This window comes from Stegostoma tigrinum, chromosome 14, assembly GCF_030684315.1.
Source record: "Stegostoma tigrinum isolate sSteTig4 chromosome 14, sSteTig4.hap1, whole genome shotgun sequence".
Classification (NCBI taxonomy): domain Eukaryota; kingdom Metazoa; phylum Chordata; class Chondrichthyes; order Orectolobiformes; family Stegostomatidae; genus Stegostoma; species Stegostoma tigrinum.
In genome coordinates, this window is record NC_081367.1 from 43,646,983 (window position 1) to 43,665,073 (window position 18,091).

General features: G+C 43.1%; 1 protein-coding gene across 3 annotated transcripts in view; it reads left to right on the plus strand.

The window, feature by feature from the left end:
• The window catches only part of b3gnt7 (UDP-GlcNAc:betaGal beta-1,3-N-acetylglucosaminyltransferase 7), a 37,379-nt gene that overhangs the window by 11,205 nt on the left and 8,083 nt on the right, over positions 1-18,091 (plus strand). For 2 of the 3 annotated variants that reach the window (XM_048541547.2, XM_048541546.2), the window contains one exon: positions 11,518-11,614. The exons of the other annotated variant lie outside the window; for it this stretch is intronic. The gene's annotated coding sequence lies outside the window, so the exon portion shown is untranslated. The remainder of the gene's footprint in view (positions 1-11,517; positions 11,615-18,091) is intronic. 3 annotated transcript variants of the gene reach the window in all.

Sequence of the window (18,091 nt, forward strand, 5' to 3'; positions counted from 1 at the left end):
AAATAATGATGTCTTTGAATCTTTTGCAGCCAATATTGTTCTGCAAACAAGGCATTAGTAGGGATCTTCCTGCACCACTAGTTTGGGGTAACTTTAGTTGGTCATGGACTTTACTTTTTGCAAATCTGTTTGTTCAGCCATCAAAACAAGTGCAGTAGAGATTCTCATCTGACCTCCCCAAAACTGAGGCTGTATTTCCCACATCCCTCTCAAATGACAGATGTCACATGATTTGAAGGGATGATTTAGTGTTTGAGGTGATCCTCCCTGAAATTGAGGGGTGTGTTCAGTTATATCACAACTGTGTACGTAATTACTTGAAAGTAACAACTGAGCAGCATCATGTTCCAGCCAAGAATAGAGAATATTCTGGCTGGTGAAAGGAACTTGCTGTTGACTTAAGTGGTTTAAGTAACTGTAACAACCAAAAGGATGGTTTAGTTTTTGACTTTAAAAGATAATATCCATCTGCTGTTGAACTGATTCTGACTTCCCTAGACAGCATCATATTCTATGCATCTAAAACTTGTTGAGGTTCATTAAGGCAATTGCAGACAGCAGATGTTTAATCTACATGCAGCAGGCTTGGACCTAGCATTTGGTTTTTTTTTAATTTAGACAGTGTGGCCTAATGGTTGCTGCATGCTTGGCCACGCTTTAAGCTGAAAACTCAGGATTAGTGTCCCATTTCGGGCCTGGACCACTGAGGTGCATTCATAGTGGCCAGCATGGTGGCTCAGTGGTTAGCACTGCCCGCCTCCGGCGCTTGTCTGTGTGGAGTTTGCACGTTCTTCCTGTGCCTGTGTTGTTTTCCTCCAGGTTCCTCCCGTGGTCCAAAGATGTGCGGGTTAGTTGGGTTGGTCAAGTTAAGTTGCCCATTGTGTCTGCAGATTTGTAGGTTAAACAGATTAGCCGTGGGGAATGCAGGATTACGGGGATAGGGTCGGGGTGTGAGTCTCTGTGGACTTGATGGGCCATTTGGCCCATCTCCACACTAGGGATTCTATGATCCTCTGCCGGACAGGCTGGTTGATATAAATCTGGCAGATGTAAAAGCAGGACAGGCTCATGGTTCGTCATGTTTGATGCTGTGATGCTCATGAAGCTATAATCTCTATTTAATGTGTGTGGGATTGAGAGTGGTGCACTGATGTGAATAGAGAACTGGTTGGCAGACAGGTAACAAAGTGTAGGAATAAAAGGGTCATTTTGACTGATAGGTAGTGGTGTACCACAGATCAGCGTTTTGGTTTCCAACTATTCGTAATATTAATGATTTAGGTCAGGGAACTAACAAACATTCCCATATTTATAGACTACAAAAAACTGAGTAGGGTGGGAAGTTGAACAATGAGGAGGATGCAGAAATACTTCAGGGTGATTTTAGTCGAGTTGACTGGGTAAATGCATAGCGGATAAATGAGTTCATCCACTTTGATAGCAAAACCAGAAAGATATGAGAAAATAGAGATCGATGGGGAAAAGTGGAAGTGCAACAAGACCCTGGGTGTCTTTGTACACCAGTCACTGAAAGTAAGCATCAGATACTGCAGCCAATTTAAAAATGACAAGGTATGGGTGCCATCATGGAATCATATAGCATATAAACTCTACTTTTGGTCCAACCAATCAATCCACAGGAGCAGTGAGGTCTTGCTGCAATCGAACAGGGTGTTTGTGAGACTACACTTGGAGTATTTTGTACAGCTTTGGCCCCCTTATCTGAGGAAGGGTATTCTTAGTATGGAGGGAGTGTAATACAGTTTACCACACTGATTCCTGGAATGGCCAGAATGACTTGGGAAGAAAACCTGAATTGGTTAGGACTGTATTCACTGGAGTTTACAAGAATGGTTGGGGCTATCTCAAACCTACAAGTTCCAACAGGACTAGACAAACTACACAAACACAGGAAGGATGTTCCTGATGACCAACCGGGGAGTCTGGACTCAGTTGTCACAGTGTAAGAGGTAGGCCACTTAGAATAGAGATGAACAGACCCTTCTATACAATTCATCCATGTTGACCAGATCCTTTTTAAGTTAGTCCCATCTAACAACATTTAGCCCACTTCCCTCTTAAACCCTTCTTAATCATGTATGTATCCAGATGCTTTCTAAATGTTGTAATCGTACCAGCCTCCTCCACTTCCTATAGCAGCTTGTTCTGTATGTTACACACTCTGTGGAAGATGTTGCCCCTTAGGTCCCTTTTAAATCTTTCCCTTCTCACCTCTAACGTGTCTTCTAGTTTTGGATCCCTCCATTAGAAGTGTCTGTGAACCCAATACCCTATTCATGTCCCTCATGATTTTATAAGACATTAGACAGAAGAGCAGAAATTAGCTATTGGAAACATCTTTCCAACACCCACTCTGTCCAGGCCGTTTGGCATTCGCTTTCAATTTGACTTTCCCTGTCATCCTTCTAAATTCCATTTAAGTGTGAACTCAGTCCTCAAACATTCCCCATATGTTAAGCCTTTCATTCCTGGGATCATTTTTGTGAACCTCCTAGATCTGCTCCAGGGCCAGTACATCCTCCCTGAAGTATGGGGCCAAAATTGTTCACAATATTCTAAATGTGGTCTGACCAAAGCTTTTAAAGCCTCAGAAGTATATCCCTGCTCTTATATTCTAGTACCCTTGAAATAAATGCCAATATTGTATCTGCTTTCCTAACTGCCCACTCAACCTGCAAGTTAACCTTGAGAATCCTGGACTAGAACTCCCAGGTCGGTTTGTACTTCAGATTTCTGAATTTTCACCCCGTTTATGAAATAGCCAATGCCTCTATTCTCACTACCAGTGTTTGACCTTGCACTTACTCACATTGTGTATTGTATTTTTTTGGCCTACAGGCCTAACCTGTCGATCTTTCTGCGCCCTCCCTGCGTTCTCAATACTACCTGTCAGTCCACCTATTTTGTCATCTGCAAACTTTAGCCAGAATGTCCTCAGTTCCTTCATCTAGACCATTTAATGTGTAAAGTGAAAAGTTGTAGACCCAACACTGACCCTTGTAGAACACCACTAGTCACCGTCTGCCATCCTGAAAAGGACCCTTTTATTCCCACTGTCTGCTTTCTGCCAGACAGCCAATCCTCTATCCATGCTAGAGCCTTGCCTCTAACACAATGGACCCTAAACTTAGCAGCCTCCTGTGTGGCACCTTGTCAAAGGCCTTCTTTAAGTCCAGCTAGATGACATCCATTGGCTCTCCTTGGTCTAACTTGCTCATTACTTCCTCTAAGAATTCTAGCATGTTTGTCAGGCATGACCTCCCCTTGATGAAACCGTGCTGACTTGCCCTATTTTACCATGTACTTGCAAGTATTCAGAAATCTCATCCTTCAAAATGGACTCAATCTTACTAATGACTGAGGTCAGGCTAATCAACCTGATATTTCCCATCTTTTGCCTCATTCCATTTTTGAATGGTAGTTACGTTAGTGATTCTCCAGTCCTGTAGGCCCTTTCTCCAGTGATTTCCTGGAAGATCACCACTAATGCCCACACTATCTCTTTCAGAACTCTAGGTGTAGTCCATCTGGTCCAGGAGTATTTATCCACCATCAGTCCTTCTGGTTTTTCTTGTACCTTCTCTTTGGTGATGGCCACCATATTCACCTTAGTCCCCTGACGCTCCTGAACTTTTGGGATGTTATTCGTGCTTTTCACTATGAAGATTGACAAAGTACTTAATCAGTCCCTCTGCCATTTCTTTGTTCCCATTACTACTTCTCCATAAACCTCTCTTAGGTCACCCATCAGCCTCCAGGTAAAATAGATCCAGCCTCTCCCTATAGTTCAAACCCTCAAGGGTTTGAGGCAACATCCTTGTAAATCTTTGCCGAACCCTTGCAAGTTACACAACATCCTTCCTTTAGCAGGGAGACCAGAATTGCATGCAATACTCCAAAACTGGTTGAACCAATGTTCTGTTCAACTGTAACATGACCTCCCAACTCCTAAACACAATGCACTCACCAATTCACAATCCTGTCTACCTGTGACTCTACTTTTGGGGAACAATGAACCTGCAATCCAAGGCCTCTGTTCGCCAACACTCCCCAGGACATTACCATGAAGTGCATAATTCCTGACCTGATTTGCCTTTCATAAATGTGAGGTGTACATTTTGCTAAATTAAACTCCATCTGCCACCCATTGGCCCAAGTGATTAAGTTCCCATTGTACTTGGAGGGAACTTTCTTCACTGTCCACTACACCTCCAATTTTGGCTTCTACAATCTTATTACCCATACCTGCAATGTTCATATCCAAATCATTGTCATTATAATGACAAAAAGCATTGGGCCCAGCTCCAATCCTTGTGGCATACAACTGGTCACAGACCTCCAGTCTATAAGGCAACCTACCACTCTGTCTTCTACCTTTTTTGAGCCTGTTCTATATCCATATAGCTAGTTCTCCCTATATTTCATGTGATCTAACCAATGCACCATGAGGAACTTTGTCGAACTCATTACTGAAGTCCATGTACATTGCATCTGCTGCTTTGCCCTCTTCAATCTTGTTTGTTACTTCAAAAAACTCAGTCAACTTAGTAAGGCACAATTTCCCATGCACAAAGCGACTAATCAGTCCCTGCCTTTCCAAATACATGTACATCCTCTCCCTCAAGATTCTCTCCAACAATTTGCCCGCCTCCAATGTCAGATTCACTAGTCTGTACTTCCTTGGCTTTTCCTTACCAACTTTCTTAGTAGCACAAAATTAGCCAACCTCCAGTCTTCTGGCACTTCACCTGGAGCTATTGATGATACAAATGGAAAGATGTCTTTGCCACAAAAGTAGTTGAGACCAAAACATTGAATATTTTCAAGAAGCAGTTAATATCTTTCTGAGAACCTGAAGGGCTAAAACAGCATGGGAGAAAGCAGGAATGGAGCACTGAGCTGGATGATCAGCTGTGATCATATTGAATGGCAGAACAGGCTTGAAGAGCTGAATGGCTTACTCATCCTGTTGTGTGTTCCTGTATTTCAGGTGAGCTTCCTGCTCCAGGAAATATGGAAAATAGGTGTAAATGTTTGTCTTAGAGATAATGGGAACTGCAGATGCTGGAGAATCCAAGATAATAAAATATGAAGTTGGATGAACACAGCAGGCCAAGCAGCATCTCAGGAGCACAAAAGCTTTTGTGCTCCTGAGATGCTGTTTAGCCTGCTGTGTTCATCCAGCTTCACACTTTATTATCTTAAATGTTTTGTCTTACCTGGTTTGCACCTCTTGACTTTAGAACTATAAGCATAGTAAGATTACTTTCAGCTGAGGTAGCGAGAATGGTTGCTGTTTAAACAACCTTGTTTTGAATAGCAATTTTTAAGAAAAAAGTCAGGTGTCATTCATTTGAATGATGACAAAGCTAGCCTATTTTTCACATTAAGATGCAAAATTTGCTTTTATAAGACCATGGGACAAATGCAGGAATAATTCCCACTTCCTTATTAAGAAACACACAATTCTGAACATTTTCCATTGGGATTGAAGATTTTTGAGGGCTGGCCTAACAACCCCTCTCAACTTGGAAGAATTTCATGCTAAGGTAAACATAGGCAGAATGGTCAAATCAATCAAACAATGTGAGATGCTCACTCAGGTGTAAGAAGAAACATTTTACGTGTTTAGAATATGAAAGTTCCTATAAGCACATTCATACTGTATTTTAGGGAATTAGCATGCCTCCTTTTTCAAGCAGCTTTCTAAGGGTAGAGCTCAAGCAAGCGGTAGAAGGAAATTGAGTTTCACACTGAAAATTGCCAAGAACAGTGAGCATAATATTCTTTAGAGCCATCGGTGATTTTGCTTATACTGCCCATATTGGAGTTTTAAGTGGATGCAACTTGAAAAAGTAAATGTTGGACAATGTACTTTTGAAGCCCTGCTAAAAGTCTCCTTATTTACATTATCCATAAGTATGGATAACCATCCATACCTAGTGTATATACTAATAACCGTTGACAAATATAATGGCTCTGCTTCCATGGCTAAGATGTAGAAACATAATCTGTTATTCAGCCTGAGCAGTAGTAGCTGTTTTGATGTTAGCTCTGCTTAAGAGTGGCAAGAAGTCTCTTTCTTAGAATTAGCATTCCCAAAATCTGACCAGTTGTTTACCAGCTCTCACTAAGGTTATTTTTTCCATCTAAATTAGTATTGGGCAATGGCTGAGGCCACAAGAGAACAAACCCTCAGTCCCCACTATTCATCAGATCAGGCAAGCTGACTATCTCCCGTGTGTGACAAATCAGCAGAAGTATGAATAACAACAGTCTCTAATCTGTGTGTATTTAGATTTTCATTTCATCTAAATAGAAAATAGTTTCACGTACATAGTTTAAAATATATTTGAGTGTTTCAAATCATTCTTGTCTGACAATGTCCACTTTGGTTTTTGGCCTGAATACTTAACCAAAACGCATTTATTACTATAGTAGTAAATCAAAAAGCAAAATATTTTACAGTTTCCACTAATCCCGAAGTGTTCTTGCAGGGCTCAGCAAAATTGGATGGGATAAGATCAGTCAGTCCCCCACACCCTCCGCCTCCTCCAGAACTTCCAATTCCCTGGCCCCCAACACCTCATATTCACCATGGACGTCCAGTCCCTGTACACCTGCATTCCGCATGGAGATGGCCTCGAGGCCCTCCGCTTCTTCCTGTCCCGCAGGCCCGACCAGTCCCCCTCCACCGACACCCTCATCCGCCTAGCCGAACTCATCCTCACCCTCAACAACTTCTCTTTTGACTCCTTCCACTTCCTACAGACTAAGGGGGTGGCCATGGGCCCCAGCTATGCCTGCCTCTTTGTAGGTTACGTGGAACAGTCCCTCTTCTGCACCTAGACAGGCCCCAAACCCCACCTCTTCCTCCGTTACATTGACTGTATCGGCGCCGCCTCTTGCTCCCCAGAGGAGCTCGAACAGTTCATCCACTTCACCAACACCTTCCACCCCAACCTTCAGTTCACCTGGGCCATCTCCAGCACATCCGTCACCTTCCTGGACCTCTGTCTCCATCTCAGGCAACCAGCCAGAAACTGATGTCAATTTCAAGCCCACTAACACTCTCAGCTACCTAGAATACACCTCCTCCTGCAAAAATTCCATCTCCTATTCCCAATTCCTCCGCATCTGCTCACAGGATGAGGCATTCCACTCCCGCACATCCCAGATGTCCACATTCAAGAATTGCAACTCCTGTCTCTCTTTCCACCCCCCCCCCCCCCCCCCCCCCCCCGACAGTGGTCGAGAACACCCTTGACCCCTCATCCCTCGCACCCCGCCACAACCGTCCCAAGAGGATCTTCTCTCCCCCCTCCCCACCACCCTCGTTCTCACATACCACCCCACCAACCTCCAGATACAACGCATCATCCTCCGACACTTCTGCCATCTACAACCCAACCCCACCACCCAAGACATTTTTCCATCCCCACCCTTGTCTGCCTTCCGGAGAGACCACTCTCTCTGCAACTCCCTTGTTTGCTCCACACTCCCCTCCAACCTCACCACACCTGGCACCTTCCCCTGTAACCACAGGAAGTGCTACACTTGCCCCCACACCACCTCCCTTCCTCACCCCCATCCCAGGCCCCAAGATGACCTTCCATATCAAGCAGATGTTCACCTGCACATCTGCCAATGTGGTATATTGTATCCATTGCACTAGGTGTGATCTCCTCTACATGGGGGAAACCAAGTGGAGGCTTGGGGACCGCTTTGCAGAACACCGCTCGGTTCGCAATAAACAACTGCATCTCCCAGTCGTGAACCATTTTAAGTCCCCCTCCCTCCATGTCCATCTTGAGCCTCCTGCAGTGCCACAGTGATGCCACCCGAAGTTGCTGTTCTTGCAACCTTATATTCTGCTTGGGAACCCTGCAGCCCAATGGTATCAATGTGGATTTCACGAGCTTCGAAATCCACCCCGGCATTCCCAAAACCAGCCCAGCTCGTCCCCTCCTTCACCCCCCGCTCCCCCCACGCCCCCTCCCCGACCCACTGCATCCCAAAACCAGTCCAGCCTGTCTCCACCTCCCTAACCTGTTCTTCCTCTCACCCATCCCATCATCCCACCCCAAGCCGCATCTCCATTTCCTACCTACCACCTCATCCCGTTTCCATGGCCTGACCTATCCCCTCCCCCACCTATACTCTCTCCTCTCCACCTATCTTCTTTTCTCTCCATCTTCGGTCCGCCTCCCCCTCTCTCCCTATTTATTCCAGACCCCCCCCCCCCGAACGGCCTAGGCCCGAAACGTCAGTTTTTGTGCTCCTGAGATGCTGCTTGGCCTGCTGTGTTCATCGAGCTCCACACTTTGTTATCGTAACCCAAGGAATTTTTTTTCTTCCTTCTTCCACCCCCCCCCCCCCCCAACAAACAACTTTTGAGTGGTCCAGAGGTGCAAAACACTTGCAAATCACTCCTGTAGAATCTTTTATTCTTGACTTGAGAAAAGTGCTAACCAGAGTGAGAGGTTGTACCTATAGCAAATAAAGATCAGTCTCTTCAGGATTGTTTGTATTGTAACAAATGTCCACCATCTTACCCAAAGTTGTATCTAGCCTGGAGTTCGCAGGAAAGGGAATATGAATTTTCAGATGCATGTGAACTTATTACAGCTCAGATTCTCCCAGTGTTAAGGTCTGTGCTGCAGTCAAGTATTTCCTTGCTGAAGGTTGAATGAGAGAACTTGATCGTACATTCAGTGGCTGATATCAGATATTGGTGACCCAATTCTGTAATCGTCATACTTAATTTGATTGGAGCCAGAAAACAATAAATAACTCTTGGGTGTTAGTTAACATGTTTTGAGACACCTAAGGGTGCATTTGAAAGTTCTTTATTGCCCTACTGAATTTCAGAATACCACGAGTTCAGAAGAACAATGGGGCTCATCCTAGAAGATGCATTCAAGTGTGTTATCATTACAATGTCTGTTTGCTGTTGAGAAATTTAGTCATTCTGACAATAATTCATTGATTATTTCAGTTACAGAACTGTCAAATTATGATCTCCATTGTGACCTGGTAATACATCTGAACATGGAACAATTGCTTTTGCAATTGATTTATTGAAATATACCTTTTAACTGATTTGCAATTTATTTGCTGAGAAATAATGTGTCCTCTGGTATTGAATTAATATTCAATTTTACACATTTGAACTTTTTTCAATTCAAATGCATTTTGTTTTAAACTGGATCATTTAGTTTATTATAGATAATAAAATGTGAGGCTGGATGAACACAGCAGGCCCAGCAGCATCTCCAGGAGCACAAAAGCTGACGTTTCGGGCCTAGACCCTTCGTCAGAGAGGGGGATGGGGTGAGGGTTCTGGAATAAATAGGGAGTGAGGGGGAGGCGGACCGAAGATGGCGATTAAAAGATAGGTGGGGAGGTAGGGAGGTGATAGGTCAGTCCAGGGAAGATGGACAAGTCAAGGAGGTGGGATGAGGTTAGTAGGTAGGAGATGGAGGTGCGGCTTGGGGTGGGAGGAAGAACAAGTTAGGGAGGCATTTAGTTTATTGTTGACTTCTAACTGAACACAGCTTGGTCACCTTTTTAACAATACTTTTGCAAGACTGACAACAAATATTTTCATAATATTGCATAGTTTGTTTCTAGTACAGTACCTGAGCAGTGGCAAAAAAATTGCAGTATTATACACATGAAATAATCAATTGTGCAAGATGCAGTTATTGTTACGTAACCTTCTGTATACAAAAGGTTGTTGTGCTATCAAGTTCCTTAGGTTCATTTTTTAAATCTCTTGTGCGTAGATTGAGAGATCATTTATCAAGCATTAAATTGAGCAACTGCACCAACCTTCCCTTTTATTTAGTAGATTTACTGAGTTAGACATAGGCTTTGTTTTTTAAAAAAAAAGTAGAACTTACGAAATGCCAAAAGAAAATAGAATAAATAAGGTTAACTGTTATCTTTTATAATGAAGTTATTGGCTAAATTGCACAAATTGCAAAACAAGTTGTCTTTATTTTAACTTTAAAAGTTAGGCTACAACAGATTCCTACAAGGGTGACAGAACCATTTTAAAAATCACCACATTTTGAAGGTTGAACTCAAATACTTCAAAATTTATTTCCTTTGGTTATTGAGGAGAACGCATTACAGAATCTCTCCATATGAAGACAATATGTTCAATTTATTAACTGCACTTTTCTTTTTGCCATATGTTGGTCTGAATCTTGGTGAGTTTTGTAGGTTTTGCTGTCAATTTTGCTCATGACATTGGTTTACTTTTTAGCTTCCCTACATCCTTGAATCGTGTATTAAATGTTACTTGATTTAGCAGTAAAAAATATTCAGAATTAGGTTAATGTCAATGATAGTGGCTCAGTCATTTTCTAAATTGTTATAACAAGTTTTGTTTTGGTTTTGGCCTCCTAACTTTTATCCCCCTAACTTTTATCCCAACCTCTCGAATATGCAAGCCTACTCAATTAATGGCCATGAGTGATAGATAATGCAAATCATGAGCAAAATACTATGTTGAACACAGAAAGGTACAACCCAAGAACAGGCCGTTCATCCCACTGTGTCTGTGACGATGATGCCATTCTAAATTAATCCTGTCTGTATACCTGTGGTCCATATCTCCCACTTCCCTGCTGTTCGAGTTTAAATGTTGGAAAAAGACTTCCACTGTCTACCCTATCCAGGCCTCCTCATTTTACAGACATTTATCAGATTGCCCCTCTGCTCTCGTAAAAACAATCCAAGTTTGTCCAACCTCCTTTATAACTAATCCACTCAAATCCAGGCAAGGGCCTAGTAAACCTCTTGCACAGTTGCCGGCGCCTCCATGTCCTCCTTATAATGTTGTGTAATTATGGTCACAACGTGCTCCAAATGTGACCTGAAGTTTTATACAGCTGTAATGTGACTTGCCAACTTCATACTCAATGCCCTAACTGTTGACAGTAAGCATGCTGTACACTGCCTTTACCACTTGTTCACATATGTTGCTGCTTTCGGGGAACTATGGACTTGTGCTCCAAGATCTCGTGTATATTAACTTTAATGCGGTTGCTGTCAGACGTTCCAACTAGTCTTCCTTGAATCTTTCAGATGGTGACAAAATTAAAATTAATTCTCAAGCCATCGATTCTTTTTGCTTTCTTGATGTCACAAGACTTGCAATCAAGATCTCCGATTTTAGAGATTGGTACCTGATCAGAGTTAGCATTCACTTTCAATTCCTAACCAAGTCAAGAAATCTCATGGTTTGTACTTCAAACACTCTTCAGAGGAAAACCTGCAATGATGCTTTAAAATGACTTCTACCCAATTGTGTATTTGTACTGCTGGCTGAAAGAATTCCCCAGGATAGGGGCAGGAATAAACTCTCCCTGTCTCTGTCTCAAAGATCATAAAGATTTTTGTTTCTAATTTAACTAAGTCATGATTTGGTTAGAATGGCTTGGCAAGTTTACACCTTAATTCTGTTTTCTCCCCTGCTTCTGAAAGGTGGTCTTCCACATTTGGATGTAGGCAAGAACAGACTTCCAATACACTCTCTTTTGGGAGATTTACTGTGTATGTGACTTGGAGCTCAAGTTTTAAGGTTTGTTTCATTATTGTCATCGTCATAGAATTGTACAGTTTGGAAATAGATCCTTTGGTCTAACTTGTCTATGCTGACCAGATATACTAAATTTAATCTAGTCCCATTTTGCCAGCATTTAGTTCATATCTCTTCATATAGAAGATATGGTGATAGACCCTACCTATTCATATATACCCATTTCAGATGCCTTTAACTGTTGTAATGGTACCAGGCCCCACCACTTCCTCTGGCAGCTTGTTCCATACACTCACTGTCTCTGTGGAAAAAGTTGCCCCTTGGATGCCTTTTTAAAAATTTTTCCCCTCTCTCAACTCACCCCTCACCTTATGCCCACTATTTCTGGAGTTCCCTATTCTGGGAAAGAGACCTTGGCTACTCACCCTATTCATGGTCCTCCAGGATTTTCAAGGCTTCTATAAGGTCACCCCTCAGCCTCTGCTCCAGAGAACATAGCCCCAGCCTATTCAGCCTCTCCCTATAGCTCAAACAATCCATCCCTGGCAACATCCTTAAGTCTTTTCTGAGCCCTTTCAGGTTTCACTCTTCCTATAGCATTGAGATCAGAGGTATTCCAAAAGTGGCCGAACCAATGTCCTGTAGTCATGTGATCTACCAACTTCTATACTCCATGCACTGATCAATATGCCATGGAAGTGCTGCAGTTGGGCTTGGGTGAACAGTGTCAGAAATAACATGACACCAGGTATGGTCCAACAGTTTTATTTAAAAAGGCAAGCTTTTGGAGCATTGGTCCACCTTCAGGTGTTAAGTGAGAGAGGTGGCATCAGACACAGAATTTAAGTAAAAGATCCAAGGGTTGCATCATTGAGGATATGCTAAACAAACCAAAGATGCTGTTGGATCTTTAATCAGTCAGAGGGTTTTAACTGATTCATATGTGTATATTTAAAGGCACACATACCAAGTGCTTTCTTCACTATCCTGTCTATCTGCAACTCCACTTTGAAGGAACTGTGAACCTGCACTCCAACGTCTGTTTGGCAACACTCCTCAGGACCCTTCTACTAAACGTTCATGTCTGGCCCTGAAATGTAGCACCTCTCTTATCTAAATTAAACTCCATCTGTCAGTCCTCAGCCTGTTGGTCCATCTGATCAAGGTTCCATTGTACTTTGGGGTAACCTTGGCTGTCTGCTACCTCAACCAATTTTGGTGTCATCTGCAAACCTACTAACCATTCACCCCATGGAACATAGAACTGTCCCACACAGGAACAGGCCCTATGTCCCACGATGTGCCAAATTTAATGATGCCAAATTAAACTAATCCTTTCTGCTTGATCTTGTGCCATTTCCCTCCATTCCTTGCATATTCATGTGCTTGTCTCTCAGTTTCTTAGACACCTCTAGCAGTGTTTTCCACACTCCTGCCCCTCTGTTTTTCTTAAAACACACAACTTGCTTCTCACATCTAGTTTTTTGAACTCCCTTCACCACCCCCCCCCCCCCGCAAACCCCTTAAATACATGACCTCTAGTTTTAGAAATTTCAATTTTCAGAATATTCTGACCTATCAATGCATCTCATAATTTTTATACACTTCAAGTCTCCTACTGGTCTCTACTGCTCCAGAGAGAGCAATCCAAATTTTTCCAGTCTCTCCTTTATAGTTCAAACCCTCGAATCAAAGCAGCATCTTGGTAAATCACTTCTACCCCCTCTCAAAAGCCTTCATATCCTTTCTGTAATATGGTGACCAGAACTGAATGCAACATTGGCCTAACAAAGCTGCAGCGTGACATCCTGACTGTTTGCACTCAGTTCCTTGACCAATAAGGGCAAGCATGACATTTGCCATCTTTTAGCACCCTATCTACTTTCAGGGACTCCAAGATAACAAAGTGTGGGGCTGGATGAACACAGCAGGCCAAGCAGCATCTCAGGGGCACAAAAGCTGATGTTTTGGGCCTAGACCCTTCATCAGAACTCTCTGATAAAGGGTCTAGGCCCAAAACATCAGCTTTTGTGCTCCTGAGATGCTGCTTGGCCTGCTGTGTTCATCCAGCCCCACACTTTTTTTGTTATCTTGGATTCTCCAGCATCTGCAGTTCCCATTATCTCTACTTGGAGGGAGTTATTGATTTGAATGCAAAGATCTTTCTGTATATCAGTGCAGTTAGAGGTCCTGCAGTCAACTATGTACTTTCCTTAACATTTGATCTCCCAAGGTGCAGCACCTCACATAGCCAGATTAAACTCCATCTGCCCACATCTGCAACTGATCTATGTTTCACTATCATTTGATAACCTCTACACTAACCGCAACTCCTCCAAATCTATCTTTCTTACTTACAAATCTTAGTAACCTACCCACTTACATCTCCAAACAAATATTACATAGATCGCAAACAACAACAGAGCTCCCAGCGTGGATTGCTGTGGAATGCCACTAGGTACGGACCTCCAGCCTGAAAAGCAACCTGCCATAATACTCTCTAGCTTCTATGGGCAAGCCAATTCTGAATCCATGGACTCCAGTCGCTGTGGATCCTGTCCATCTTAATCTTCTGGATGACCCTACCATGATGGACTTTATTGAAAGCCTTACTGAAATCCATGTAGACGACATCTACTGCTCTACCCTCACTGATATCCTTGGTCACCTCCTTGGAAAAATTCAGCTAGGCTAGTAAGACATGACCTCCCCTGCACAGGGCCATGCTTTTCCAAATGTGTGTAAATCCTGTCTCTAAGAATTCTCTACAGTAGCTTCCCAACTACTGAGAGTCATCGATCTGCAGTTTCCTGGAATATCCCTATTTCCCCTCTAGATCAGAGGAACAATGTTAGCAATTTGCCAATCTTTCAAAACCTCTCCGGGACCTACATTCACATCCACATCCTTTTATATAAAATGATGAAAAGCGGTGACCTCACTTTTTCATGTGATACACCACTCTGCTCTCAGGCCTCTAGTCCAAAAGGCAACTCTCCACCATCCTCTGTCCTAGCTTCCTTTCAAGCCAATTTTGTAAGCAAATGGCTAGCACTCCCTGTATTCCATGTGATCTAACCTTGCTAACCACTCTACTGTTTGGAACCTTGTTATATAGCTTACTCAAGTCTGCTTAAGAACTGAAAGAAAGTGTGTGAAAAGAACGACAAATGATGTGAATTGCTGATTTACATGTCAACCTCACAGCAAATAAGTGCTGCTTTGTACAGGACATCTTGTGTTCCATTTGAAATTTGTCTCCAATGACCAGTACTCCATCAAAACAAAAACAACTTGAGCTAATGCCCTGATATAGGGACATCATGATCTCTTTTCAAATAGTCCACTTCATCTTAGTTTTGTAAACCACATAAACTGCTTCAGCTGTTAAGTTCTGGGATAAAGTCCAATTTTTGAAAGAAGTATCCACTGTGGTCAGCAAGCTGGCAAGTAACATTTCCAGAATTGTGGCAAGTATTACATCAAACGTTCTGTAGAAACCCTCCAACCAAAGTTGGGAATCCTGTCAAAAGTGTGAAGTAGGAATAGTGTTGCAGAAAATTGTCTCTCCAGATACAGCAGCTTGAAGAAATAGTCTAATTTTCACACTGTTATGACAGTCTTCTGGTTTATCTGATGAATTCACACAGTACTCTGGTTGTAACCAATGTTTTTATACAATTTACTGTACACTCCCTGCTCTCTTTATGCATTGTCATTCAGGGGAGTTGATTGTCTAACGATAATACAAATAGGCCATGAATTCCAGGAACAGGGCAAATGGTGGCATATGAATCCAATAATCTAGAATTAAAGCTAATGACCATGAAGCTGTTGTTGTTAGTCTTAAAAATCCAACTGGTTCTGTGTTCTTTAGAGAATGATTTGGTTTGCAATGTAGACACAGTGTGGGTTCAATTCTTGCATTGGCTGAGGTCACTATGAAGGACTCAGCTTGGTTAATCCAGAGCCAGCCATCTCCCTTTAACAAGAGAGCAGCCCTATGATCTGGTAAGGCTATGTAATGACTTTATCTTTTTAGGGAAGGAAACTGCTGCCTGAATCTGATCTAATGTGCTTGGCTCTTAACTGTCCTCCTTGACTGGCTAGGCCATTTCATCAGTTATATTAATCACTGTAAAGGTTCAAAAAAGCAATGGAACTAGACAGACCTCCTGCACTGGAAACAATAGCAAACACAGCCCTGTAAATCCTGAAAAGACTGCCTTACTAACATGTGGGGGGTAAATTGGGAGACTCTCAGACCAGTCAAGCATTAGTCTGACGTTTTGTCTGTCAGATATGCTTTTGGAGTACGACTCCCAGATAATGCTATCACTAACCCTGGATATGAACTGTCCCACTAAGACGTGGCTGTACAGTGGTGTATAGTTGAGAGGGAATAGTCTTTTTTTGTCCTCAAAATTGACTCTAAAACACCACGAAGTCTCATGTGTTGGGTCACTTGCTGCCCCCAAGCGCCGCTGCCCGCCCGCCCCCCCCCCCCCCCCCCCCCCCCCAGCTGATGAATCAATGACATTCCATGTTGAACACCATTTAGAGGAAGCACAGAAGGTCGTTAGGGCACAGAACATTCTCTGGGTGGAGGGAACTTCAATGCCTTTCACCAAGAGCAAAATGGCAGCGCCATGACTGACTAAGCTGGCCAGGTTCTAAATGACACAAGCTGCTAGACTGGGTCTGCAGCAGGTAGTGGGAATTGACCAGAGCACAACTGCTGCTTAAACCATCCCTGCCAATCTGGCTACAAGTGCATCAGTCCATGACAGTATCAGTAAGAGTGACCACTGCACAGAATTTGTATGTTTTGATTTTTTTAATTAAGGATATCCTCCTATGTACAATGCTAAATGGGATAGATTTGGTAACTTGAGGCTGCGTATCCATGAGCCACTTGAGGCCACAAGTAACATTAGAACTATACTGTAACATGTTCTGCACCCACCCCCAACTTCATCACTAGAGGATCAATCATGGCTCAATGAAGAATGGTGGTGTTCATGCCAGGAGTGGCACCATGCGTACCTAAAAGAGGTGTCAACCTGTTGAAACTACTGAACAGGATTGCTTGCATACCAAACAGCAAGTGATAGAAAGCAATCCCACAAGCAAAAGATTGCATCCGAGTTCTGCCGTACTCAGTTGTGAATGGTGTTGGACAATTAAACAACTTTCTGTAGGAGGAGGCTCCATGAAGAGCCCAGTACATCAGCGCAAATGATATGGCTGAAGCATTCACGGCACTTTTGGCTGAAGTTTGCTGAGCAGATGGTCTACCTCTGCCTCCTCCAATGGTCTCCAGCATTACAGATACCAGTCTTCAGCAAATTCAATTAATTCCACATGATATCAAGAAATGGTTGGTGGCATTAAATACTGTAAAGATATATGGGCCCTGCCAACATTCCAGTAATAGTACTGAAGACTTGTGCTCCGGATCTTGCCTCATCCCTAGTCAGGCTGTTCCAGAACAGCTACAAAACTGGCATCCACCCAACGATGGGGAGAGTAGGGGCAGCACAGTGGCCTCACAGCGCCAGGGACCCAGGTTCGATTGCAACCTCTGGCAATTGTCTGTGGAATTTGCACACTTGCCCAGTGTCTGCGTGTGTTTCCTCCGGGTGCTCTGGTTTTCTCCCACAGTCCAAAGATGTGCAGGCCAAGTGGATTGGCCATGGTGTTCCGGGATGTGTAGTTTTGGTGGGTTCGACGTGGAAACCCGAGATAGGGGAATGGGTCTGGGTAGGATGCTCCTTGGGGTGGTGTCGACTGTTCTCTCATTGTAGAGATTGACTTGCTTGGATATGCCCTACAGTCTACACTCCAAGCTCCTCCATCAGTAGTGAAGAAAGGTGTCATTGGTAGCACTAAGCAGCATCTGTTTAGCAATAACCTGCGTAATGACACCAGGTTTTGTTCAGTCAGGGCCACTCAGCTCCTACCCTCATTACGGCCTTGGTACAAACATCAACAAAAGAGTTGATTTCCAGAACTCAGATCCTAAAAAACTGGAATCAGAGTATCAGGAGGAAAACTGAGTTATGCTTAGCGCTAAAGATGATGCTTATGGTGGTTGAAAGTCAGTAATCTCAGCTCCAGGGCTGCAAGAATTCCTCAATGAGCTTTTCTCCATTAGATCAGAGGCAGGGATATGTGCAATGATCAGTAAAATGTTCAACATTCACTACTTCTCAGATACTGAAGCAGTCCACGTTCAAATGCAAAATTGGACAATATCTAAGTTTATTACTTGTCAACCCATTCATGCCAGGAAATGACCATTCACATGAGGGAGGATCTAGCCATTGACCTCTTCATTCAAGTGTTAGTATCACCACTTGAATGGAATGTCTTGGGTTACCATTTACCAGAAATTGAACTGGACTTGTAAATACTACAGCACCCTACAAAAGCATGTCAAACTAGGAATCCTGCAGTGTCTAACTCCCCATCTGACTCCCCAGTAGAATAATGTCCTTTTGCCTGGATGGTTGCAGT